Genomic DNA, 15,000 nt, shown 5'->3' with positions numbered 1-15,000 from the left:
TACGACTGACAGAACTCTACAGCAGATTTATAGATGTCTGGCCCCCAATTAAGTTATTTTTCTCAGTCAGCTCTCACAGCAAAGGATGAAACTAGACGTTGCTGAACACCTCGCCCTTTGGTTGCAATCACCTGCAGAGGCATGACTTGGTAATTTAATGAATTCTGCTTATAAAAAATAAATGATAGGTTAAATAATGTACTTCCAAGTGTCATTGTTTGGGTGATTCCATCTCGACCCAAATTCATGGTTCCCTAACAGACCAGAGAGATGTGATCTTTTGCATTACATCACGTACATTAGCACACAACATTTCCTGACTGCTGTGCACGGTGGCCAGCAACATACCATGAGTCTCCAGCTGGAGCACAGAGTTTTGTTTGCTGCAAAGTGAGGATTCTTCCCAGTAGAAGTTTTGCTTTATATACACAATATGACAACAGCAATACTAGACATAAAAAATAAAATACAGCATGCTTTAAATTTAGGATTCAGGCTGCTGCTTTGGCTTTACAGTTGAGCAAGTAAAGTATGTTGTACTAGAAAGGTTTCAAAGTTTTGCTGGTTGTTCAGTTAAATATCAAACCATAAAAATATTATTTGAATGGCTGTTAATAACAACTTGCAGTTCATTAAGGATATCTGACAAAGAGAAACCGATGTATATGGGGATTAGCGAGTGGTAACCAAACAAAAAAAACAACCAAAGTCTGTCACAAGCAAACTTCCTTTGAGGTTCAAAAGAGTATAGTTAACGATTTAAAGACTCTCATTTCATTGTTTTCAAGAACTGCCAACTCTTTGTGTACAGGAAAAAAGCTTGAAAAAGCTGCACTCTGTACGCATTTTCCAAGTTCCAGAAATTGCTCCTGATGCAAAATGGAAAAAAGGAAAAAAAACATTACTGAATTCTGAGAATGTCAAAATTACCTTCTTATCGGGGTACTTTAATATATGAATATAAGTAGTCTCCCTCTGGAAGTAAATGCAAGATTAAAAGAATTTCTTCTAGTTGCCTGTGTATCACACTTCCGCATCTCTGTTTGCCCAGTGTAACTAATGATAACGGATTTCAGCTTCCCAATTATACTGAATTGACCTAACTGGGTTTCTGAAGGGATTCGGGGAATTTCAAGTTTAAATCTTTCTTAATTTAGTTGGAACAGAGTCTTTAAAAATACAGTAGTCTCAGAAAGGCACAAATGAACCTACTGATCCAAACCAGGAAAGTAAATTCTGGTGTAAATTTGACTGCGAGCAGCAGAAATACAAAAACCGTGCCTTGAAATGTAAACTTCTCACAGCAGTCTTACTGGGATTAATAAATCAGAGTTGTCATGAGCATAAAGAAGAGATGTGCAAGCTCTGATAATTGCAGTCTCCTGTCTCAGAGCATGGAGTGAAAGCGGCAGCGAGCAATCCCGGCCGCCAATCCACAGGCTGCGATTAACCTCCCGGCCAATTACAGCCTCATTGGCAAAGCAAACAACGAATTATTGGCTGTTTAGCTGGGCTTTTCTTCTCCCGCGCCGTCCCCTGTTTCTCATTCTGTTTTTTCTCCCCTTTTCCTGTTAGGCAAAAAATCAACAAAAACCCCAACAACAACAAGAAAGAACACAAAAAAACATCTGCAAACACCTGATATTCATCTGAGTTGCTGCAGTTGTACAGTCTTGTTAAATTGTTACCACCTTTTCCACAAGCAGTTTTGGCAATTAACCTCGTGGTCATACACTTCAAAGGAAACAACTGTTGAGTTTAACCTCCCTGAGCTACCACGGATTCCTTTATGATTTTTCTTCAAACACTTTCATCCGGAACAAAAATGCAGACTGATAAGATTCCTGTTTATTTTTCTATTTTGTCAGTTTATTAAGATGACAAATATCTTGACCAGTAACCAAGGCTATGTGCTCCTCAAATCCTATGCAGAAAGAAAATCTCCCATTAATTCACACTGCTGGGTGCTCCTTCAGAAATCCTGCTTGCTGGAATCCACCCACTTGATACATCTGACCCCTCCTTGCAAATTTCTCGTATTTCTCACAATGCCTGAAGGCTCAGGAAACAGAATATACAAGCAGAATTAATGCTAAAGACAGAAGATGCCATCAGAAGTACACGTATTTTGTAAAACTCCACCATAACTGAGAATCAGGACTGCTTTACACACAGAAAGAGCTCAGAATTCCTCCACCTTCAATTAGAATAGCAGTTAGAGATCAGGACCTGTGTTAGTACAAGCTAAGTTAACTTTTCCTTCTGTCTAAACTTCTGAATACAACATATATTAATTTACCAGACTGCACAGCTGCTCCTTAAGCAACTGGATAGCTAATGATAGGAAAGTACCGAAGCAAATACTATAGGAGAGTGATCAAATTACATGGAATGTTCCCCCCCTCCATTTCCATTCTGGTATTATTGCACATTTTTTCTCCAAAGTAATCACAAAAATGTAAAATGGGTTATTCTTAGGAGAAGCTTCCAACAGAGAGCCAAAGAACACCAAAAAAGTGTTTGAACGACCTTTTGCTACCGAGCAAGCACACCCTGGCTGTGCTAATGGCTGCGCTGCGGCGGGACCACGGGGGAAGCATCACTTTTCTCTGGCTGCAAACTGCCTTGGGTGGGAAGGAGTGGCTGTAAGGGAGAAGGAACAAAATATTTGTCTATGAAAAGAATGTAAAAAAAGTTTCCTATCTGTCCTGAAGTATAAGAAGGGAAAGCATTTGGGCAAGCATATGGCATATGTTTCAGTTTGTGAGGGAGAAAAAAAATCATGATGTTACGTGCAGTTCAGACCAAATAGAAAACTTATTCTGACGATTCTCATTTGTCAGAGGCTTTTCAAAACTAAGCAGATCTCTCCGTAGCTCTAGATGTCAAAGAAAGAAGTAACCGGTGGGTACTGAATTTACATTTTAGGTTCTTTTAACTGCTTCCACTTTTAATTTTAACATGCTTGTCAACAAAATGAAAAACTCCTTCACAGTCAAAAGAAAAAAAAAAAAAGAAATTAGCACATTAAATGATACATGGGTCTGGTGCTATGCTGCACAGTTCAGTGAACCCCTGCATAGATCAGCAAGATGGCTGGAAATGTCTCTTTCCGTCTGTTTTTCATCTCGAAAGCCTGTGTACTCAGCAGAGTGTGAAGAGTGCCTCTCTCCCCTCCGAACGCTCTCCTGCTCGCCCCCCCCCCCAAAAGCCCCTGCAGCAGAGAACAGGAACTAGAGCAAATGCTTTTGTGAATTAAGAGATCTTGTGAGCGTAAATTTGGTCAGGCTGCTCCTTTCTGCAGGCCAGACCCGGCTGCTGCCCCAGGATGTGAACTGTCAGTTTGCATAGCTGGTGATGAGTTGCAGAACCATCAGTAAAGGTGAAGACGGCAGAAGCAAGAAAGATTCAAGACTGGTGGAAATCATTTCACAAGGAAAATTTCAGCCATCAGTGGGAGGAAGCTTTGAAAAATGCTGCCATTTCCGAGTCAGAACGAAGGAAAAATTAAATTACTGCCGGTGAGGCGAGCCAAAGTCGCATCTTACCCTAGGGAGAGGTTTGATAATGGTAAACATTTGACAGCTGGCCTGAAGTTGTTATCTTGTTCTAACAGTTGTTATAGTCTGAATGAACATTTCTGATAAGAGAACAGAAAGAAAAACACTAAACCATTTTTAATTTCTCACTTTCTATATTTTAAGCTGTACTGCCCAAAGCCAAACAGGTTTAAAGCAGTTTGCCACCATCAGGCTGATTAAAGCTTCAGTTTTTACATGAAGCAGTGGACTCCGGTGTGAAAGTGATGGCAGCACCACCCCAGCTGAGCCGGTGAGTGGCTACAGCAATACATTAACAAGAAATTAAAATAGCCACAAGCCCACTCACTTTCAATGTCCTGTAAATATCCATTCTGTTTCACGATGAGCAGTTCCAAGAGTTAACCCTACATTACAGCAAAATCAAAAACATTAATCCATTTAAGAATTTAACTCCAAGATCTACCACAAAACCCTGGTTCTTTATTACTCCCCTCCCAGCTGTTGATGCGCAACCACAAAACTTTACCTCGCTGCCATTACTTCACAACGAATAATTAGGCAGTCACGTTATAAAGGTAACAACCTTGGTTCCACCTGACCAGAGCAATTACAAATGAAAAACAGTTCTGTTTAAGCAGAAAAAGTATGCTGTCTTCACAGGAAATTTAATTAGACCCAAGTTTTCTTTGTGCCCAGTTGTTCCTGACAAAGCCTGCATTGAGGAGGGAAGCACAGGTTTGCTCTGTGCTGCTGCTACCAGCTCCTCCTTTAGAAAAATATGGTTTGGATATGGAAAGTGCATTACACGTATGTCAAAATCAAACTACCATCCTGGCAGCAACTTTTTTTTTTTTTTTTTTTTTTTAAATCAGGAATGTATTTCTAAGCTGTTTAACTAAGGCAGCTTAACCTCTCGGAACACATACACTAAACATTTACCTCCCATTACAAATAATTAAGATGAATACGTACCACTGTTTAATAACTTACTGAAATGGACTCTTGGTAAATCTTCCTATCACTGTGTACCTAAAACCTTCCTGCCAAACATGCCTGCTCGCTGCAGAGGCAGACACACGTACCGGGTAGGGTTAAGGCTGACAGATAGTTTTTCCCTGATGGTAATGATCCCAACTACAGGCACACGATAACGCTCCAATTAGAAAGGCAGTATGTAAAACTCGTTCCTTAGATACATAAATTAACTCCAAAACTCTCTCTGTATCTCCTTTATTAACAGGTAGAAAGTGTTTCATTATTTTTTCGAATGACTACCCCATCTCAAAGCAGGAGTGTATAAATTGATATTAAAGAATGGTATTTTGAGAATGTTTCAAAGTAAGGTCAAACTCGTATTAAAAAACCTACCAGTGTAGGCTAAAATAACAGTCTGGCTGAGCAGCCTTCGGTGCATCTGGGTTCAATTACCCACTACATCCTCGCTATGTTTTCTACCAGCAAGAACAACGCAAGCAAGGCTTGGAGTTCACGCATAATGTCAAAGTTAGGTTACTCAGAAGAGGAATGAGATAAATCATCCAAATATCACAGTCATATTGGCAGATAATTTTTCCCTCTACTTCATCCCTGAAAGCGGCACATATTGCATAACCACACATAGAGGACAAAAGTCCTCACCTCGCGAGGAGAGCTGACCTCGCCTGGAACGCCTGCTCTTATGCTCTACGAGGGAATGAAAAGCACAAGCTAAAACGATAGCTCAAAAATCAGGCAAAAAAGCAACCTAATATTCAAAGCACACAAACCTGATTTACCACACTGTCACCCTGACTGATTTTGTTTTTATGTTTGACCCAAGAACAATGAGGTTGGATTAACATCGATTATTTGCATTCAAGGGCTGTGTGGAACCGGAACCGCTCCAGCACCAGTCTTTGGGGGAAAAAGCAGCTGTGACAGCTGGGGGAACGGTGGCGCTCTCACTTCTAACTAGCTCACCAGTGCACAAAACTTAAACCAAGGACAAGTGTCCTGTGTCTTTCATGTTGTCAAGCCAGTTACTGTGGATTTAAGAGCTGGGTGGGGTAAGCAACTACTGCAGCTCACACCCAACACGGACACAGGGCCAAAGGGATGCCGGACAAGGAGCATCCCCAGGTGGGGGACAGAAGTCAGAGGCCGCACATCCCCCAGGAGCAGCTGCCAGGTCCCTGCACACACCTCAACCTGCTCCACGGGTCCAAAATTTCGAGACTGTGCTTGGATCGCGACCACAATCACAACAGTGGCTGTGTCTGCGCACAAAGACTGGCCTCCAAGGAACATAAAAAATGTCATTCGCTTCCATCAAAGCCCATAAAAAAGCAACTGTCAGTGAAGTTGCATTATATATGTTCCGGGGACAATGTATAGATAGCTCCGCATTCAATACTCAGCAGCGCTGCTGGAACACGGTTAAAACTACCAATAAATGGCTATCATCAAAAATGCATTTGTTTTGTATGAGGAGTAATTTTGTCCGTTCTGTTTGCAAACTAATAATACATTTTCAAAATGATGAATCAGATTAAATTTAGAGGAAAAAGTGTCTTTTACCTAGTCAGCATTTGTCATACTACTTCCAAATTAGAGCATACGGATATTTTAAATCATGTAATATCCAAATGCCACATTTATATTTATTATAAATTCATAGTACAGTAATGTACCTAATTATATAAGGTCATTTCTTATAGAAAAGCGCGGGTATAAAACTTTCATGCAAGAACAGTCTGGCTGTTTATTAATTTACTATCGCAGATGAGAAGGCCGCCGCTGAGTGCCGCACAGCCCCACACAACACCCCTGCAGGCCGGAGGAGCCGGCCCGGCGCCCAGGCCTGAGGCAGGCACCAGAGGCCTACACGGGCCCGACCTTGGGCGTCAGCCCCTTCCCGGGCCCGAGCTGCGGTGCCCCTCTGCCAGCGCCTGCCTTGTGCTTACCTGTTTCCTTGGAGACCGGTCTGCAGCGAATGCTATAAATACACGGAGTAATTAGGCATGTTTGGAAGCAAACCGTCTGAGCCGTTTGCCTCTGAGCCGTTTGCCATCTCAGGAATGCTTTAACTTCTGCAACACAGAGCGATTGTGGTCTGCGAAGGACGGGACCGCAGCCCTCAGACGGGCTGAGCACAGAGCTACAGCAAGGGAGAACCTCGAGGAAGACAGCATCCTTGGACTGGCCAGCACTGGTGGCAGGGAATGGTGAATTCTCCTCTGTTACTGTGTTTTGTGTTGTGACTGTTCTCCCACTGGGAAGGCCGCGTTATTTGGTATCTTTACGCACCAAGAGAGATTCTGGACAACCAGGAAAGCAGGATTTGGTAAAGGAACACAAGACACTTGAACACAGGAAGGGTTGATCAAGTTGAGGTAACATCTATTTCAATGAGGAGAAAACTACAGTTACTCCATGAATCTCATTGCCACAAGACTTCTGGAGACCAACAACAGGACTTATCTGAAAAGCATTAGACACTGAACATAAACTACAAAGAGGGGCGGAAAGAATTGCAGAACGATACCTAAGTCCCAGTGTCTCAAATCAGGATTAGAAACAAGTTTATTCTAAAGCAGACTTAAACTGTGAAATATCTTTCATCTGACTTGAGGGCCCTGACAGCACAGCCACTGCTTTGCCCTAGCACAGGGGCTCACCCAAGCTCATGAGAAATGAGCAGTGCTGGAGTGCAACGAAAGGGAACGACAAGACCTTTGTAGAGAACCCTGGAATTCCACGTGTCCTGCCAAGCCTGCTCCTGCAATGTTACACTCCAGATATAAATTGCACAATCACTCTGATGAACTAACCTAAGAGACTTAGAACAAGCTAAGCATCACCACAGCCCCTGTACACTACACAATGTGAGAGAGAGATTTAAAACTCATTTCTACAGGTAATTTCAAAAAACTTTATATACTACAAGCACACATGCACACACATCTTAACACATCCGCTTTGTCAGGGCCTTACCTTCTCCCAATCTATGTTGTAACAGCTAAAGAAAGGCCCTAAGAAGTCACTTGATGCTGAAGGAATAGAGCCAGCTGCTGTTTGTTCAAAAACTCTGCTTGGCTTGTCAGCTTACAGCAAAAGCTGTAGGATTTACAAAAATAGTCTTGCCAAGCTTGGGTGGAGCTCTAACAACACCCTGAGAAGCAATCTAGAGTTTGCTGAGCTCAAATGATCCAAATGGTGCCTATTTACCAAAGAGGGAGGTGCGTTACTGTTTCCAAAGGGAAGCAATACAAACCTGAAAGAAATACGTATTTAAATAGACAGACCGATACAGGACTCATATCTCATATCCTTTCACTTTATTTCAGCTCTTTAGTTCTTTCATGTAAGGGCTTCCTGACCCTTGCAAATACTAACTTTAAATCAAGAAATAACTTCTTCAGAAGAAAAAAAAAAGAAAAGAACACAGTTTAGGACTAAAAGGATTGAAGATACATCAAATACCATGAATGAAGTCCTTCTCCAGCCAGTAAAGGGAACTACTTTTGCATACAACACTTTGGCAAAACCTTAGCACATTGGCAGTAATGATGCAGAGAAACAGCAGATTCATATCTAGTTTCTTCCTACTGCTAGCATCCAAATGGACCAACAGTAAGTCAAATAAGGGTTCACTACGGTAACCAAGCTGTCGCACACAAACCATTCCATATTGCCTTGCAGAGGAGAACGCAGTTCCACTCGGCTGCTAGTATGCACTGCAAGCCACCATGATGAGCATGACGAACTTTTCAGTACTTTTCAAAGTGGGTCACCAGAGCTGCGCTCAGTGTATTGATATAAGGTACAGGTGCCTGATGTCTGCTTTCACAGTTTGCTCTTGCTCCACTGGAGGCATATTCAAAATTCCCAGGTAAAAACATCCCCCTAATAAGCCAAGGTCATTAAACACTGAAACTCACACTATATAAAAACCAAAACAATCCCTGTCTTCCTACAGAACATAGTGGGAAGAACTCTACAGCAACTATGCAGGGGAAAGTGAGGAAGTCTCTCACAAGGCAGTTTAATGCCTGCAGTAGACCTGGTTAAGCCTGAATTTACTTCCAGAATTTCAGTTCTTCACTTGCATGCTGGAACTGGGAGGTATGGGGGGGGTCGGGGGGTTTTGTATCTTATGAAGAACAAAGGGAAGCAACTTCAATACAACCTTGAAATAGACCTGCAGGCAGAACTGTCTTTTGTAAAAATTATATTCCTCTGAGTACGATGTGTAAGTATCTGCTCTTATCTAATAAAAAGATCCTTTTGAAGTAAGTGGTTCAGTTGGCCTGTGCCAATGCTCGTGTTACTAACCTAGAAGAAAGGCCCACTGAATACAGTATGCAAGCTTTGTCTCATCTGTATCACTTTGAACCATAAAAGCAGCAAGAATATAAATAGAAGGAAAGCCGAGTACTTAATACTGGACAGCGACTTTCTTTAAATCTCTTCCACTTTCTAATTAAGTATAGTGAATCTGCGATGTAATAGCAGTGTGGGGTAGGTGCCTTTGCTCCATAGATAACATCCAAAAATTGAGAAAATGCATTGTGGTTCAGAGAATAAAAGTAATGCTTCGCCTGCAATATTCATTTCTGGCTTTATAAGATCATTTGTGAAAGGAGACATAATTAAGGAACTGTTTTGGGAAGATACCTGAAACCGATAAGAAATATACATTACTCTAGGTTATCACCCATCAGAAAATTACTAAAACACCAGTTCCGTCAACTTGCGTGTTGCTATAATGTTGTAAAGAGGTGACACCATAATTAGAAGTCCAAAGACTCTCTTTATAGTTTTCTAAATTTCAGGGATTTAGAAAAATTTATTCCAGGCACAGGTCAAGCACTATTTTTCTTTAATAACAAATTTTCAAAAAAATTTGGTCAACTTTATTGTAGGAAAATATAAAAGGAGCACTAAAGCTATTTAATTCTTTAAATTCAGTCATAATTTCTTAAGTAGCCTTCTAAGTTTTTCAGTGAGTTTTAATTGTTGAGATGCTGCCATTCATAGAAGAGCAGCCATTTTATTCACTGTAATATTTATTTATAAGGAATTCATAGTGTCAGATTCTTCTTCAGATATTCTGGCATCATTCTGAAGCAGGATGAGTTTCAGAATGGTCTTTCAGATATAGCTTTTTGGGAGAGTTAAGTATTTAACTTAACTCTTATTTCCAATGCATTAAGAACGAAGGTTGTTAGCTTTTTCACCTTCAAGTTTCTTCTATCTTCAGCCTTTAGGGGCATGAGATCCTTCAACTTTTTTGAAGAGAGAGCTTTGTGCATCAGGATAGACAACTGCGCGCCCTTGCTTCCATACTTAAATATAGTGGTAACGAGTTGTCCAAAACCTCAGTAGAGGCTACCCCGTTCTACTGCACAACTCAGAAATAGGAACCCAGGAGATACTACACAATTCTACAACTTTTGAGAATACTTGCTTAGATTTCCAGAAGTATTACATCACCTAAGACAGAATTTTAGCAACAAGAATATGGACATAATATTATGGAAATAATCATTGTTCTAGATTATCTTTCTGAAGAGTTCCTGCAGATAAGTAATACACACAATATTACATTACCGAATGCAGATCAAGCCATTCTCAAAATTACTAAATTATTTTTAAGTACTTTACATGTGATTATACATAAATAAATACACATTTATAATTGTGAGATGTTACGGTTCAAAAAAAGCAATACAACATCTTTCAGCTACCCTTTCTTAAAACCCTAATATGCTTGTGCATAAATAAAGCCCTTAGCTTGCTTGGATAGTCTCTCACGGAGACGTGCCGATGGTGCTAATTCAGAGCAGAAAACGCTCTTATTCCAGGCCACTGCAGTGAAGTGACATTTACCTAATGCAGCTATAAATTTCCTGATAATTAGTGGGCAGCTGATGGTGATGCAATCTGACTAGTGCAGCAATGCCAGCCTCAAACTAGCTCTCCAACACCCACAAGTTAATCAGATTTAAAAACAAAAATTTCCAAAATTCTGAATACTGCAATGGCTCAGAGACAAAGGCTGGTGCCACTAAGCTTACACCAGTCGCTGTGAACCTTCAGTGTCCCAGACACTGTAACTATGTACAGCTCCTGTTCACATTCAACAATTGTCAATACCAAAAAACCCTCAAGTGACTTTTCACTTAGAGACATATAACTTGCGTTTCCTGAATTCCATAGAATTGGGGTGCAAATTTAGTTAAGTCATTGTTTTGGCAGTGCAAACATTTTTGAGGTGTACAAAACAGTATCTTCAAAGGCTCAGGAATTAATTCTCAGAAGTTACTTCTAAAATTTTAAAAGCCTTGGAGATTCCTTAGCCACTTTTGAAATTTTACAATGTCATTTGGATCCTTCAAAATTAATTAGACTGGCACCGTCGCTAAAAATAAGGCATCAAATCACGCACGATCTTTTTACCTGGTACACAGTCACCAAAGCTGGCTCATTCTATGTCAGTACCATATAAAATAATGAAATTTAAGAAAATGATATTAAAGACTTTTCATTTCTGTTTTATTTTTCAGATCCCATGCTGGAATTTTTTTACATTGTAATATTTTGGAATTATGAGGCTGATTAAATAGCAGCCATAGATGCCTTAGTACACTAAGTTTATTTAACACTGCAAGAACTAATATGGAAGTTGTAAGTAGATTCTCAGACAGAGAGAAAACACAGACCCATCCTTTAAAATACTTTCTCAAAACAATCTTTGACCTTTTAGGTGCATCATGAATGAGGCTAGTCAATCAGAAAAAAAAACCCTTCTCCCTGTTCTTTTCTCGTATGAACTATTTCTCTAGCAGACTATTTTAGAAGGAAAAAGAATCTTCTGCAGGATATGTTCAAATACTGTTCTAAAGCAAAGTGTAAGATTGAATTTCATATGAGAGGGGTAATTAAAATTTGGAAAGTACTCTGAAATTCTTCTTCAATGCAAAGGACCATTCATCCCTTCTGACTGCTCAGGAAGCACTCAGCTCACCACTTGTTTCCTGAAGGAAGGGAAAATAGGTTTTAACAAAGCTGCAAGGATGGCCCCAAAATGCTTCTGCCTTCACTCGTGCCTCCTTCTCTGTGGTGTCCATCAGACATCCCTGTCTACGATGTAAGATCGCAGTCTCAGTTTCCCCACAGCACTTCCATTTTGGCTTTGCCTATCACTTCTGGACAATCAAGCTCAGAGATAAACACACTGCTCTCTGTCCAGAGGCTGGTAACAAGTGGAGCACCACAGGGCTCCGTCCTGGGACCAGCGCCCTTCAACGTCTTCATCACTGACTTCAAGAGGCAACCAAGCGCGCCCGTGTCATGTTTGCAGATGACACCACATTGGGAGGACGTGCTGAAGTGCTCGAGGGCAGGGCTGCCAGTCTGCGGGACCATGAGGACCAGGCTGACAGAAACCTGATGGAACTCGACAAGGACCAGTCTTCCACGTGGCACCAGCCAGCCGTGGGCCCTGGCAGCAAAGCCAACGCATCCTCCGAGGGCTTTGTGAGCAAGGAGTCTGCTGGAAGTGATCACTGCCCTCTCCTCAGCACTGACTGGACCACTGCAGCCCATTTTGGCCCCCCCAGTACAAGACGGACATTGATAAACTAGAGAGCAGCCGAGCGCGTGCTCCCAGAGGCTGAGGAAAATGGGTCCCTTTAGTCTGGAAAAGAGAAGGCTTTGCTGGAATAGAATGAACCTCCCCACACCTATGAGGAAATCCAAAAACAGGTTGCCAAACTCTTCGCAGTGGTGCCTAGCGGGAGGATGAGAGGCAAAGGGGGTACAGTGAGATGAGAGCAGTCCCGACTGAACCACCACAAGGAGAACTGTGCTCCCCAGGAGGCAACGCAGCCGCGGGACAGGCCTTGAGGCTTCAGCACCTGCCTGGGTCAAACCCTCAGCAGCCTGGTCTGAGCGCACACCCACACCTGCTCCAAGCAGGGTGCTGAGCCAGATACCTCCAGGAGCCCTTCCAGACTGAATTTGCCTGTGGTCCTACTCAGAAACCACCACCTGCACCTCGTTTGGTCAGAAAGCAGAGAGCAAGGGCTCCCCGGGCACTGCAGCGCAGCCCGGTGCTAGTCACTGCTTCTGTAGTAAGCCCTCCTCCAGCGGATGTGTATCCTCATGTGAGCACAAACCTGACAAAAAGGTATCTGCAGAGATTAGGATGGATTTTAATAGACCTACCTAATCCCCACACGCATAGTACAAGGACAAATAAAGTCAGGGAACGTTTTTCCAGGCTCTCAGCCTTTCTGTTCATACACTAATTATAGCCCATGCTGATCTTTAAAAATGAAAAAGACCCACAGAATTAAAAACAACAACAAAAGTACAATAGGGTGAAACCATTATGTTGATTTTTATTTGGAATTCCTAGTTAATACAAGTGTTGGACCGTCTAGATCGTACCAACACACTTTTGAAACCTATCTTGAGTTATACACCCAACACTAGATAGCAACTTTCTGACCTCTCTCTGATTTAAAACTTGCTTGTAAGCATTACCTTTTGTCATTCTTTTTCCTTATTAAAAAAGGCAGTGGGGAAAAAGATGATTAAAGATATCAAACAAACACCAAACCTCATGTGAATGGACTGTTGGAAAATAAAGTACCATTTAATGACGTGAGAAATTAGATGAAACTGTCAGGTTTAAAGAATCTTAAAATGGTTAACAGGTCAAAACATAAAAACTTCTTTATGTATAGAGTGAATATAAAGGGAACATGGTAAGTATCTGCCAAGGGTTAATTGCAACCCTGCATGAAAAGCAGTTAACAAGTGAGAGTTAGAACACCCAGGAGGAAAAGAAAAATTTTTCCAGTGCCATGAGAAATAAACAACAAGGGGGAAATATTTCCTTTGGCCACTGTTACCTCCTCTCCAAAAGCTCAGAGGAGCAGTGGGAATGCCAAGGCCTGGTTTGCTCTTGACTCCCTCTGAAACATTTGTCTTCATTACCACTCTTTTTAATCAGGGCTCCTTCATGAGTGTTTCTGCTCAGCCCCCAAGGGGCAACTCTCGGCTGCGATAAATCAGCATCCATACCGCAAGTCACTAATCAGCACTCTCAGGGAAAGAATAACAGCGAAGTGCAGACCACTAAAGGCTTGGAGAAACCTGAAGGCTTAGTGGCCTCAAGGAAGAATGGCCTACATAAAAATAATAAGTCAGTGAACCATCACTACCTTCTAGGCTTAACAGGACTTGCATTCGGAGAAATTATTTAAAAGCCTCTTGCACACAAATTGTTCTCACTGTATTAAGGGTACTTTATTGATAAAGAGGAAACGTGCTATCACCCTTGAGCTCAGTTCAACTAATTCAGTGTATTTCACTTCTACTTCCTACAAGAAAGCATCCAAGGAAAAACCTTGGTAATGGACACCTCATACCGCAGTCCTACAATTTTTGGAGAAAAAGATCAGTATATTGTGAAATTGGAAGAAGAGAGAAGAGAAATTGCTAGAGAAGGACTCATTCCCAGGACACCTTCTTAATTACTGGAATGGGAGAGGTAAGTATTTTGTCTGTTTCTTTTGTTTTTAAAAGGTTATTTATAAATGACTCCTGAACAGTTGTCATCTAAAAGGAAAATATCTGCAGAGGCTATCTGTACTCACGGTGTTCGCCCTGAATCTGATCCCTTCAAAACTACTGCGTGATGTTTCAACTGCAGAAACAATTAATATTTCAATAGTCATTATTATTCCTTAAAATCGTCCAAATTCCCAAGTCTGCAGCAGTGCTTGCCAAACACATCACAGAAGAAATCCTGAATGCACACCCAAAACCTTTCTGCTTTTTCCCCCAAGTAGCCTGGATGCCAGCACCACTACGAAATAACTGAGAGCTGTAAAACCGTACTAAGTATTGGCATCTAAATTAGCGAACTAAGCATCCTCGTATCCAATAGCTGTTAAACAAAAATCCCAGAGCAAGCTTTTCCAAAACCACAATTGCAGCCATCCACAATTTTTTCCCTGTTAAGAGTCATCTCTATGGTACCTGGAAACCTGGCCCGTGTAGATAAACGATCATGGCCATACATGGAAAGATCACAGAAAAAGAAGAATCTTCCACCACGCCTACTTCCACAGCTCAGCAGCGTCCAGAAATCACATCCATCCAGTGACCAGACTCCTGCACTGAAGTTGAGCATTACTGTATAAAATCCTTCTACAGTCCTAAACCAACAAAACAGATTTACTGTTGTTTATTTCTCTTCTTGATGTTTTGGACTACACAGACTGCAGAACACATTCATTTATAGCTGGGAGGTAAAGAGGGGCACCTGCAAATGCTCCACGGCCACAATTTTGAGGTCTCTTGAGGCCTGCATGTGTTTCACTCTTCGGTATGTCTGTGGTGGGGCATACAGCCATAGCTATCTCAATTTAGAGTTTTAACACCGTTAGGGATTCTAGATTTA

General features: G+C 41.5%; 1 protein-coding gene and 1 long non-coding RNA gene across 18 annotated transcripts in view; one reads left to right on the top strand and one right to left on the bottom strand.

Moving 5' to 3' along the window:
- The window catches only part of BCAS3 (BCAS3 microtubule associated cell migration factor), a 357,411-nt gene that overhangs the window by 153,578 nt on the left and 188,833 nt on the right, over positions 1 to 15,000 (bottom strand). The window lies entirely within an intron of this gene.
- LOC308181033 overlaps positions 1 to 15,000 on the top strand; it is a 33,598-nt gene that overhangs the window by 2,259 nt on the left and 16,339 nt on the right. Inside the window, exon 1 of the long non-coding RNA XR_013941299.1 lies at positions 1 to 14,085. This exon is cut by the window's left edge and continues 2,259 nt beyond it. This is a non-coding gene — a long non-coding RNA (uncharacterized lncRNA). The remainder of the gene's footprint in view (positions 14,086 to 15,000) is intronic.

This window comes from Anser brachyrhynchus, assembly GCF_964034855.1.
Source record: "Anser brachyrhynchus genome assembly, chromosome: 20".
Lineage (NCBI taxonomy): Eukaryota > Metazoa > Chordata > Aves > Anseriformes > Anatidae > Anser > Anser brachyrhynchus.
The sequence above is the reverse complement of the archived record's forward strand: the minus strand, read 5'-3'. Positions and strand labels throughout refer to the sequence as shown.